Source organism: Chiloscyllium plagiosum, unplaced genomic scaffold, assembly GCF_037043375.1.
Source record: "Chiloscyllium plagiosum isolate Xiang-an unplaced genomic scaffold, Cpla_swu_hap1 HiC_scaffold_3, whole genome shotgun sequence".
Taxonomy (NCBI): Eukaryota; Metazoa; Chordata; class Chondrichthyes; order Orectolobiformes; family Hemiscylliidae; genus Chiloscyllium; species Chiloscyllium plagiosum.
Window position 1 is genome coordinate 38494945 of NW_028270141.1, and position 12365 is coordinate 38507309.

Consider the following 12365-nt stretch of genomic DNA (forward strand, 5'->3'; position numbering starts at 1 on the left):
GGCCATGCTAAATTGCCCGTAGTGTTAGGTGAGGGGTAAATGTAGGGGTGGGTTGTGCTTCGGCGGGTCGGTGTGGACTTGTTGGGCCGAAGGGCCTGTTTCCACACTGTAATGTAATGTAATCTAATCATTGAGATAAACAGCACAATTAGTTATTCCTGCCACAACTCTGATCATGAGTCTTTGAAACATGGTGGGTGTGTTCTTCATTCCAATGGGCATTACTTTGAATTGATATATCCCTTTTATGGTTCCAAACACAGAAACTGCTTTTGCTCTCTCCAGCAAAGGTACTTGCCAGTAACCACAGAGTAAGTCCAACCTTGTGATGTAAGTGGCTTGTCCAACATTTCTTCAAAGTCCTCCAGCCATGGAATTGGGCATGAGTCTGATTTAGTTACAGTGTTGACTTTCCGATAATTCATGCAGAACCATTGAGAACCATCAGGCTCCAGAACCAACACGATTGGTGAACTCCACATGCTCTGACTCGACTTGATGATGTCTTCTTGGAACATCATTTCCACTTCCTTCTCTACCTGTGCTACTTTGAGAGGATTAACTCTGTAGGGGGTGTTGATTAATCAGAACAGCATTCCCTACATCAATCTCATGCACAACAGTATTAGTCCTCCCCATTCTATTCCTACATACGTCCTCATATTGCTGCAACAAACCTTTCAACTCAGTTTTCCATTCCAGAGACTGATAGTTTACTAACCAATCCCATTCTTTCAGGACTTCCTCATTTGACAATCTAATCTGAGGTACACTAAAATCTGAATCATCTGGATTTGATTCCTCAATCTGAGGGGCAGTAACTAATAAATTTTTTTCCAGTTCTGTCTAAATCTGTCCAAAACTATCCAAATCCCGGATGCGAACACCCAATCTGTTATGACACAGAGGTCAACATTCCTCTAATAATTCGACCAAAACACCCAGAGAAGATCACCTTGCCTCATAATCTGATAAGGAAGTATGACAAGGCTAATAACCTGCCTCTGTTGTGGAGAAAATATAGAGAACCACCAGGAGAAGCAGAGAGTTCTTCAAGAAGTAGGTCTTTTATTTGCAAACAAAAAACCGTGACACTGAGAAAGCTGATTCTCGAATGCCCCGAACATCAGGGTCCATGGATTTTTATATCTTTTTTATCATGTTTCTGTTAGTTTATCAGCATGTCCAAATCTATTAGCCAAAGTACCTCACTCTAGCTACACAATAAACCAGTGGTGTTAGTACCCATTATCTCTTTAGCTGTACATTCTACTTAATGTTATTCTAATGCCATGGTTAGATATGTATTGCTAAATGTGCTACAGTGATCTTCAATTGCCGACTAATCTTTCATGATAGATATTTAGCTATTCCATCTGTTACAATAGTCTCCTGTCTCAAGCTGACTCTACTATTAATTAGATATTTTGATGTCATGTCCCAAATATTTACAGTCCCAATCCTGTCATAATAACACTTAACAGAGAAACTTGCTTTATTACTTGTGTTATCTCATCTCGTCATAGTGACCTTTCAGCCTTAACTTACGCTGCTAATTGGTGAAGAATGTTCCACTCTGGTTATCCCATCCTGCTTCCACAGAACACAGATTCACAGTGGTCATCATGCTTTAACCCTTCCCATGCTTTCATGTTCTTTATTTTCCATACCTCTCTACCCCCAATCCGTTATAAAGTAGTTGTTAAATGAAATAAAATCTTTTCACTCACTTTTAAATTAACAAGTAACAATTTATGTAACTAACTCGAACAGTGAACAAATTAACAGCATTACTAACAAACAGAATAAATCTCTTCTAACTTCCACATATTCCCTTACTGAATTAAATTCTAATAGGTATGCTGTTTCAATAATACGGGTCCAACTAATAAGAATAATAAATTAAAATTTAATCTCCCCATGTTCACGCAGTCTATGTCTTCTCCACTTTATCTCCAATGTTCCTTTTGGTGAGCTCACATCACAAACACCTTTCTTCCGATAGTAGTCATGATTTGGAGATGCCGGTGTTGGACTAGGGTGTACAAAGTTAAAAATCACACAACACCAGGTTATAGTCCAACACGTTTAATTGGAAGCACGCTAGCTTTCGGAGCGACGCTCCTTCATCAGGTGATAGTGGAGGGCTCAATCGTAATACAGAATTTATAGCAAAAATTTACAGTGTGATGTAACTGAAATTATACATTGAAAAATTGATTGTCTATTAAGCCTTTCATCTGTTAGAAAACAGTGATAGTTTCACTTCTTTCATGTGTAAATCACAAAACCTTCTTTTTAAAAAGTTGCACTCTCGAGTTAGCTGTTAACAATGGTGATAGCTAGACAATATGTTGAAGGTGTTGGCCCCTGTGCTCTCTGTCTATGACCTGATGTTTAGATTGATTCTAATCTAAAAAGTGAGATGACGGAGTTTTACATAAATTCATACAGTTTTTGAGCAAAGTACAATGTAACTCTGCAAGTACAAATTCACCCCACAAAATATATGTATGCATGTGGGTCTTTGTCTGTGTGTGTGTGTGTGTGTCTGTCTGGCTGGGTTGGGGGTTGTGAGTGTGAGAAAGTGTATGTGTGTGTGTAGTGAGTGCAGAGTGTCTTCGGTCTGTGAGGGGGTGCATGTGTGAGCGTTAGAGTGTACGTGTGTTCGTGCGTATGTGAAAGTGTGTGTGTGTGTAGGAGTATGTGTGTGTGTGTATAGTGTAATGGTGGTCACCTGTAATGTGACATGAACCCAAGGTCCCGGTTGAGGCCCTCCCTATGGGTACCGAACTTAGCTATCAGCCTCTGCTCGGCCACTTTTCTCTGCTGCCTGTCCCGAAGTCCACTTTGGAGGATGGTCACCCGAATGTCCTGGAACACTGAAGTGTTCCCCAACTGGGAGGGAACCCTCCTGTCTGTTGATTGTTGTGCGGTGCCCGTTGTCATGGCCTTTGCTCAGTTTCCCCAATGTACCATGCCTACAGGCATCCTTGCCTGCAACGTATAAAATAGACAACGTTGGCTGAGGCACATGAATACCTGCCATGTACAAGGTAGGAGGTGTCCCCACGCATAATGGTGGTATCTATGTTCACACTCTGACACACATCTTACAGCGTCTACCGTGATAGGGTTGTATGGAGTTGTCCTGAGAGTCGGGCAGTTTGCTACAAACAATTATCTGTTTGAGGTTTGGCGGCTGTTTAAAGGCAAGTAGTGGAGGTGTGGGGAAGGTCTTGGTGAGGTGCTCATCCTCATTGATCATGCAGGTCACAAAGAACATGGCGTAATTTTTCAGCCCCTGGGAAGTACTGAACAACGAAGGGTACCCTGTCAGTTGCAGCACGTGTCTATCTCCTGAGGAGATCATTACAGTTCCTTGCTGTGGCACGTCGGAACTGCAACAGTACACACTGCAAGACGTGTCAGAGTGTGGACATAGATACCACCATTACGTGTGGGGACACCTCCCACCTTGTACATGGCAGATACTCATGTGACTCAGCCAACGTTGTCTATCATGTAGAACGCTGAGCTCAAAAACTGCATGAATTTATGTAAAACTCCGTTATCTCACTTTTTAGATTAGAATCAATCTAAGCATCATGGCATAGACAGAGAACACAGGGGGCCAACACCTTCAACATATTGCCTAGCTATCACCATTGTTAACAGCTAACCGGAGGTGCAACTTTTTTACAAAAAGGTTTTGTGATTTACACATGAAAGAAGTGAAACTATCACTGTATTCTAACAGATGAAAGGCTTAACAGACAATCAATTTTTCGATGTATAATTTCAGTTACATCACACTGTAAATTTTTGCTAAAAATTCTGTGTTACGATTGTGCACTCCACTATCACCTGATGAAGGAGTGTCGCTCCGAAAGCTAGCGTGCTTCCAATTAAACCTGTTGGACTATAACCTGGTGTCGTGCAATTTTTAACCTTTCTTCCGATGATTCTTCTGTGAGAATTTTGAGCTGGAAATACTGTGGTGCCTTTGATGGGTCTTTTTAAAGAACTAAAAGATTTCTGTCAGAGCCTGATATTTACGGTTCAGAAGACTCTCTGTTCAGATGGCAGTTGGTTCTCTCCTAACTTCCAAATATCCTGGTTTTATATTTATGCCCCTTTGACGCATAAAGATCTGACAACTTGATTGGCTTCCAGGTGTCAAAACAAACCATTTTAAATTTAATTGGTGCTTCATCTCCAAGTGTCTTTTTAAATTAATTGGCTGACTTTAAACTGTTGTCTGGGTAAAAATGCTGCTTGACTGTTTGATACAAAATGTTTCATTTTGGGTGCAAACCCAATTTGGAACCACAAACAAATCCTGCAAAGAGCCCACAATGTCTTATGGAACAGGCCTGACCACTCAAAACATTTTTGAGCAGGTAACCCACACCGTAACTCTGCTATTGGTTTCAGATAAGTGTATAGTGGATATTCCCAGAGTGAATTGGCTGGTCAGACTGCAGAGTTTTAAACAAACAGAATTAATTTATGAAATTATGGAATGAAACACAACGAACTGAAATTACAATACCCGAATAACTTATTCTAACCAAACCAGACAGGTTATCCCGACTTAATGATGTTATTCCAAAATACTTCTAACAGTCCCAATAAACAAACCCCTCAGCACAAAGAATTAAAATGACACAAAATGCTTACAGATTACGAAGTCAGAAGGGCAGGAGGAGGATGAGAGCATCCAGTTTCAACTGTGACCCTGATTCAACTAATCCCTGAACTGAACTGACCTACACAGTTAGAGAGCTGACCACGCCTCCTTGATTAAAGTTATTTTAAAAGACTTGAAAGCTTTCTACCTGAAGCATTATCTCTTAAGTATAAACAAAAAGGGCCCCATTAATCTGTTCAAACCTAGTCTACTTGAAACCTGGCCAATTAGAACAGTACAGCACAGAAGAGGCTCTTCAGCCCACGATGTTGTGCTGACCATTGATCCTCATGTATTCACCCTCAAATTTCTGTGACCATATGCAGGTCCAGCAGTCTCTTAAATATCCCCAATGACCTTGCTTCCACAACTGCTGCTGGCAACGCCTTCCATGCTCTCACAACTCTCTGTGTAAAGAACCCGCCTCTGACATCCCCTCTATACTTTCCTCCAACCAGCTTAAAACTATGACCCCTCGTGTTAGCCACTTCTGCCCTGGGAAATAGTCTCTGGCTATCGACTCTATCTATGCCTCTCATTATGTTGTATACCTCAATTAGGTCCCCTCTCCTCCTCCTTTTCTCCAGTGAAAAAAGTACGAGTTCAGTCAACCTCTCTTCATAAGATAAGCCCTCCAGTCCAGGCAGCATCCTGGTAAACCTCCTCTGAACCCTCTCCAAAGCATCCACATCCTTCCTATAATAGGGTGACCAGAACTGGATGCAGTATTCCAAGTGCGGTCTAACCAAAGTTTTATAGAACTGCAACAAGATCGCATGACTCTTAAACTCAATTCCCCTGTTAATGAAAGCCAAAACACCATATCCTTTCTTAACAACCCTGTCCACTTGGGTGGCCATTTTAAGGGATCTATGTACCTGCACACCAAGATCCCTCTGTTCCTCCACACTGCCAAGAATCCTATCCTTAATCCTGTACTCAGCTTTCAAATTCGACCTTCCATATGCATCACCTCGCATTTATCCAGGTTGAACTCCATCTGCCACCTCTCAGCCCATCTCTGCATCCTGTCAATGTCCCGCTGCAGCCTACAACAGCCCTCTATACTGTCAACGACACCTCCAACCTTTGTGCCATCTGCAAACTTGCTGACCCATCCTTCAATCCCCTCATCAAAGTCATTAATAAAAATTACAAACAGTAGAGGCCCAAGGACAGAGCCCTGTGGAACACCACTCACCACAGACTTCCAGGCAGAATATTTTCCTTCTACTACCACTCCCTGTCTTCTGTTGGCCAACCAATTCTGTATCCCGACAGCTTGGTTCCCCTCAATTAGTCCCTCATTGAAAAAATCTCATGGACAGAGTAACTTTGAGAAAAGACCAGCCTGGTTACAGCTTCCCCTTCAAAAAAAAGAACTATCAATATCCAAAACTGACTTTGTTTTTCGAAACCTCAAGAAAAAATTGGTTAGTACTCTAAAACATGCACATTAACTGACTATAAACATGCAAACATGCACAACTACATTTTGATTCAGTCTGCGGTTCTCCCACCACCTCTATTTCTCATTCGAGTCTCAACAATGCCTTTGCAATCACACTTTCTCATCCTGCCACAGACACAATTTTCAAATTGATTGGCTGTAACAACAAGCTCCATATAAGCATTCTGCAATTGTTATCCTTAAATTTATCCACACATCTCAATGTGTTATGATCAGTCTATGCAATTGTCTCAGTTGCCTTATTAGTAACATAAACACTGAAAGGTTGCACAGCCAACATCATGCTAAAAGTCTCCTTCTCAACTGTCAAATATTTCTGCTGATGAATGCTCGACTTCCTGGAGAAATATTCGATCGGTCTTTCTATCTTCCCATTATCTTCCTGCAGGAGAAAGGCACCAACACCCACATCACTCGCATCGATAGCCACCTTGAAAGGCTTTAAGTAAGCCGGTGTGGCTAATATAGGGGCATTGTTAACACAGCTTTCCGGCTGTCAACACCTTCTGACAATCTGCTGTCCACAAAAACTTATTGTCTTTCCTCAGCAATTCAGTGAGTAGAACATCCGCACTTCTAAAATTCAGCACAATTTCGATAAAATCTACTGAATCCCAGGAAGCATAGTGCTGCTCTTTTTGTCGATGGTATGGGAAATCCCCCAGTGACCTTCATTTTCGCATCCAGTGGGGCCATTTATCCATGTCCAATAACATGGCCCAGGAAGGTGACTTCGGCTTTGGCAAGGTTTTAGCAAGGTTTATCACCAAGCCTGCCTTTCAAACTCGATCAAATAAGTCCAATAAATGTTGTAAATGTTCCTTCCATGAATGACTAAAAATCACCAGGTCATCAATGTACCCCACACAACTGGGTAATCCAACAATGACCTTATTGGGTAGTCTCTGAAATGTGGCTGGCACATTTTTCATACCAAACAACATGACTTTGAACTGATACAGTCCATTTGGCATTACAGAAACCAAAATTGTCTTTGCTGTTTCTGACAAAGGTACCTGCCCGTAGCCTCTGAGCAAGTCTAACTGAGAAAAGTAAGTTGCTTGTCCCACATTTTTAAAACAGTCTTCCAACCGTAGAATCGGGTATGCATCAGTCTTTGTAACTGCATTGACTTTGAGATAGTCCAATTTTAGAGGATTATGCCTATAACGATGTTGATTAGATAGGAACAGTATCTCCTATATCTACATCATGCACAATTAGTTTAGTACTACACAGTTTATTTCCGCATATCTCCCCATGTGATAATGTTATGAAGGTGTAAGGCGTAATGTACCTTTAAGAGAGTTGAAGGACTGAGCAAGCACACAGAGTGCTGGAGAATTTACAATGTAACATTTGGCCCAGCAGCTAACAGTGCCTGGGTTGCTATGAGAAAAAAAAACAAATTCAAGTTGGGCCAATCAGTTGAAATTATGCCCCGAGATACGAAACTCCGAACCAGTTTGAATTTGGAATTTTGACAATATTAAAACCAATGAAAGATCCGGGAAAAATTCAACAGTTGAAGGAGAACTGTTAAAAGACCAATAGATTTAGGCTGCTGGTAAGAATGCTCCGCGAGATACCTGTCTGGCGAAGGCATTTGCACAGGAATGAAAAATCGACACCGACTTGGAGAGCAAATCTACAAAGGAAGATACCAAGAGAAGATTCAACAGCTGGCTGATTTTGAAATTTGAATTTTCTGCAGATCTTAATCAGGAGTTTTATTGAACTAGTATTGCAGAGAAGAAGGTAAAAAGAATAGGTTTCGATAAATAAGTTGTAAATAGTCGTTAATAGTAGTTAGACTTTAAAAAATAAAGTTGTTAATTTTTACTTTAAGTAGTGACTTTTGGGATAGTTCTTTGCCTCTCAAATTTTAACAGATTACAGCAAGTGTTAAATCATTTCTGAGTTGCAGGTTTAAATTAGTGATGGGGGGTTTACCCCATGTCATAATAATAGTAATAACTGTTTCAGGTCATTTCAATTTTTGTCAGGAAGGTAACTAAATAATTTGTCCCAATTTTTTAACGACTTCGTCATTTGCCAATTTAATTTGAGGAACGTCCAATTCAGAATCTTCTGAATTTGGTTCTTCCCTCTGTGCTATAATCATTAACACCTTTTCCTCCTGCTTTCCTTCCCTGTCAAAATACCTTTTGAGCATACTCATATAGCACACTCTGTGAGATTTCTTCCTGTCTGGAGTCCCTATCAAGTAATTCGCCTCACTCAAGTTCCTTTCGATTTGATAAGATCCACTAAACCTTGCTTTTAAAGGTTCACCTATTACTGAAAGTGACACTAATATCTTATCACCGATAGCAAAATTGCAAATTTTTGATTTCTTGTCCATTTCCTGTTTCATTTTGCATGCTAAGATACTTTTAAATGCTGTCGAGCCAACTGCCCAGCTGTATTTAATCATTCCCTAAATTTTGACATATCGTCTAAATATGTGGTCTCTAAATTCAGATTTACTAATTTCTCCTTAATCAGTTTTAATGGTCCTCTCATGCCCAAAAACTAATTCAAAAGGATTGAATTTGGTTGGTTCATTTGGTACATCTCTGATGGCAAAAAGCACAAACAGAATTCCCTTATTCCAATCATCTGGATGGTCTTGATGATAAGCCCTCAACTTGGTCTTTAATGTTTGATGCTACCTTTCTAGTGCTCCCTGCAATCCTGGATGGTACGCTGTAGATGTGAATTGTTTTATTCCTGAGCTGTCCATAATTTCCTTGAATAGTTTGGATGTGAAGTTTGACCCTTGATCTGACTATCTCTATTGGGAGTTTGCATGTTGTGAAACATTTGAGTAATTCCTCTCCAATCCTTTCAGCTGTGATATTGCATAATGGAACAGCCTCTGGATATCTAATCAAAACATCCATTAATGTTAACACATACTGATTCCCACTTGTTGTTTGAGGTAGGAGACCGATGCAATCAACTAAGACCCTTGTAAAATGTTCCTCAAATGCTGGAATAGGTATTAAAGGCACACGTTTTATTACTGTCTGTGGTTTTTCAATTACCTGACATGTATGACACATCTGGCAAAATTCAAGTGCATCCTTGTCTAATCCAGGCCAGTAAAAATTACTTTGTATTTTAGCCTGTGTTTTTCTCACCCCTAAATGACCTCCAAGTAGTAGCTGATGTGCCACCCACAACACCTCCTTTCCATACCCCAAGACAAGACAATTTGATGAATTTCTGCCCAATTGCCATCTGCCCTGAATTTGTGATTGTCTCCATTTCCACATTAAGACATAATTTTTCAAGTAATAACAATCAAGGATGCATTCAGATTTTATTTCTGTATATTCCTTTTGATACAACTGTATTAAATTTTTATTTTTCTGATGTAACTCAATTAGTTTAGCTGAGCTAAAGATGTGTGCAGTGTCATCTATATGCTCTTGTTTTGTCTCAACTATCTGATCGAACACACACACGAAAATGCCACTTAAGCTACCTTATCTGTACTCTTTGAACGCTCCTGTTTCAACTGGTGATTTTATGACCTCATTACCACACAATCAGAAAAGATTCCACAACATGACACCTGCATTGCTTTAGTTCCCTGAGTCTCTACTAGCTTTTCAACCACAGTAGGCCATGCTCCTACTGGTGAATCAGCTGTATCATTCACAAGGACAAATTGTATTCCTGGAGCTGAGAGTTTATCCAGTTCTCCTCCCACAAATTCTCCATTCTTTTCTGGACACTCGAACCTCACTTTACAGAAATGAGTGCTCGTTGTCTCACCATGAATTCGCATTACTGGTACCTTTTCTGGTAATAGTCCTTCAGAAGTACATATCTCATCATCTTTCAGCATCACAGACTGAGAGGATTCTGTGTCCCTAAATATCGTAACCTCTTTACCTGCTATTCCTGGCCGATGTGAATAAACTTTACCTTTGCAGGTATATTTTCTAAGCCGATCTGGCACTTCCTCCTTAACCAACCTCCGATTTGCTTGTACATTCTGATGCAGCTTTTGAGCTTCCACTGCACTTTCTATTACCATTCCAACAAAGTTCCCAGGCTTATCCTATTTTCCTACATCTGGCTTTCCAGTGTTTCACATGGCCCACCAACACTGTGATTTCATGTGGCCTACTTTATTGCAATAAAAACACTGGAGCCTTTTAACTTATTTGTCCCCCTCAAGGGTTTCCCTTTTACCCTGTGGTAACTTATCCTTCTGATCTTCACTGAGATCTATCTTTCCCTTTCCACATGAGGATTTCTCTTTTTCCGAATTTCTATTCCTCACGGACTGAAACTGTTTCTGGGAGCCAAACCGTGCTTTATGGGCCAGCTCATAAACATCAGCCACTTCAACTGCTAACCTTGCTGTTTTAGCTCTCAGCTCTTCCACATGAGTTCACACTATTTCAAGGCAGTGAATTTTTGAAGTCCTCCAAAATAATGATCTCTCTAAGATAGTTGTAGATTTGCTGTATTTTCAATGTCCTTGTCCACCTATCAAATTGCTTTGTTTGATCCTTTCAAACTCAATATAGGTCAGACCAGGATCCTTCCTTAGATTCCTGGAACTTTGTACGTAGGCTTCTGGTGCAAGCTCGTATGCACTTAAGATAGCTTTGTTCACCTCCTCATAGTCCCCAGATCCCTCCTCTGATAGTGATGCAAGTACCTCACTAGCTCTATCTATAGGTTTGTTTGGATCAATAAAATCCACATGGTCACCGGCCACTGCATTTGTTCAGTAATGTTTTCAAATGAGCTGAAAAAGGCATCCGCATTCCTCTCATCAAATTGAGACAATGCTTGAATATACTTAAACACTTTCACGCCAGGCTTTAGACTACCATGACTTTGCTCATCCTCCCCTCTTCCTCACTAGACATTTCTTCAGCCTCCATCTCCATCCTTTTAAGCTGACTTTCCTTTCTGCTTTCATTCATAACTCAAACTCTTTCATTTCTGCTGCCCTTTCCTTATCTCTCGCCTCTAACTCAAGCTGCTTCATTTGCAATTGAATTTTAGCGATCTCTACAGATCCTGATGGTGTTTCCAGCAAATTTAAATGCTGAGTTATTGCTGTAATCACCTCATCTTTCATCAAGGTAGGAGGTCACTTCAACTCCAGCTTGTCTGCTAATTCCCACAGCTTGACCTTACCTACCTTTTGTAAAACTCCCAAGGTCACTTCTTCCACCCCCAGAAAACTCTTGGTGACTGAAGGAGCCATTGTTATCCCAAGCGCTGTTCAAACGAAACAAATCAACACCAGGAACAAAGACACTGACACCACCATTCGCTGCCTCTGAGTCCATAATTTCGAATCCCAAATCCCAGTTTGGAACTCCAAAAAAATCCTGCAAAGAGCCCACAAACTGTAATGGGCCAGGTCCAATTCCTCCAAACGTTTTTAAGCATGTAGCCCAGACCGTAACTCTGCTATTTGTTTCAGGTAAATGTATTGTGGATATTCCCAGAGCGAATTGGCTGATCAGACTGCAGAGTTTTAAACAAACAGAATTTATTTACGAAACTGTGGAATGAAACACAACAAACTGAAAATAGAATACCCAACTAACTTATCCTATCCAAGCCCGACAGGTTATCCCAACTTAATGAAGTTGTTCCAAAATACTTCCAACAATCCCAATAAACAAATCCCTTAGCACAAAGAGTAAAAATGACTCAAAAGGCTTACAGGTTATGAAGTCAGAAGAGCAGAAGGAGGGGGAGAGTGTCCAGTTTCAACTGTGACCCTAACCCTCAAACTGAACTGACCTGTGCAACTCGGGAGCTGGCCATGCCCCCTTGATTGTACCAGGTTTTTTAAAAGACTTGAAAGCTTCCTGCCTGAAGCATTATCTGCTAGGTACAAACAAAAAGTACCCCAAGAATCTATTCTAAATCAGTTTAGTTGGAGAGTGGCCAATTATTCCCCTCTGAAAAACACTCATGGGCACAGTAACTTTGAGAAAGGACCAGCAAACAGGACATGTGATGTCATACATCTATTCTTTCTTTTCCCCCATTTAACAGTCCAAGCTGTTCTGTTTTCTTTAATCAATTGGTGTTTCCTTGAATTAAGAATAACTTATAAATTTTACAACCTGCTAATTTATGAGATCTGGAACTTTGGAATTGGTCACAACGTTGTTATGTTAAGAAGAAAGGAGACAGATTTCAGAGATA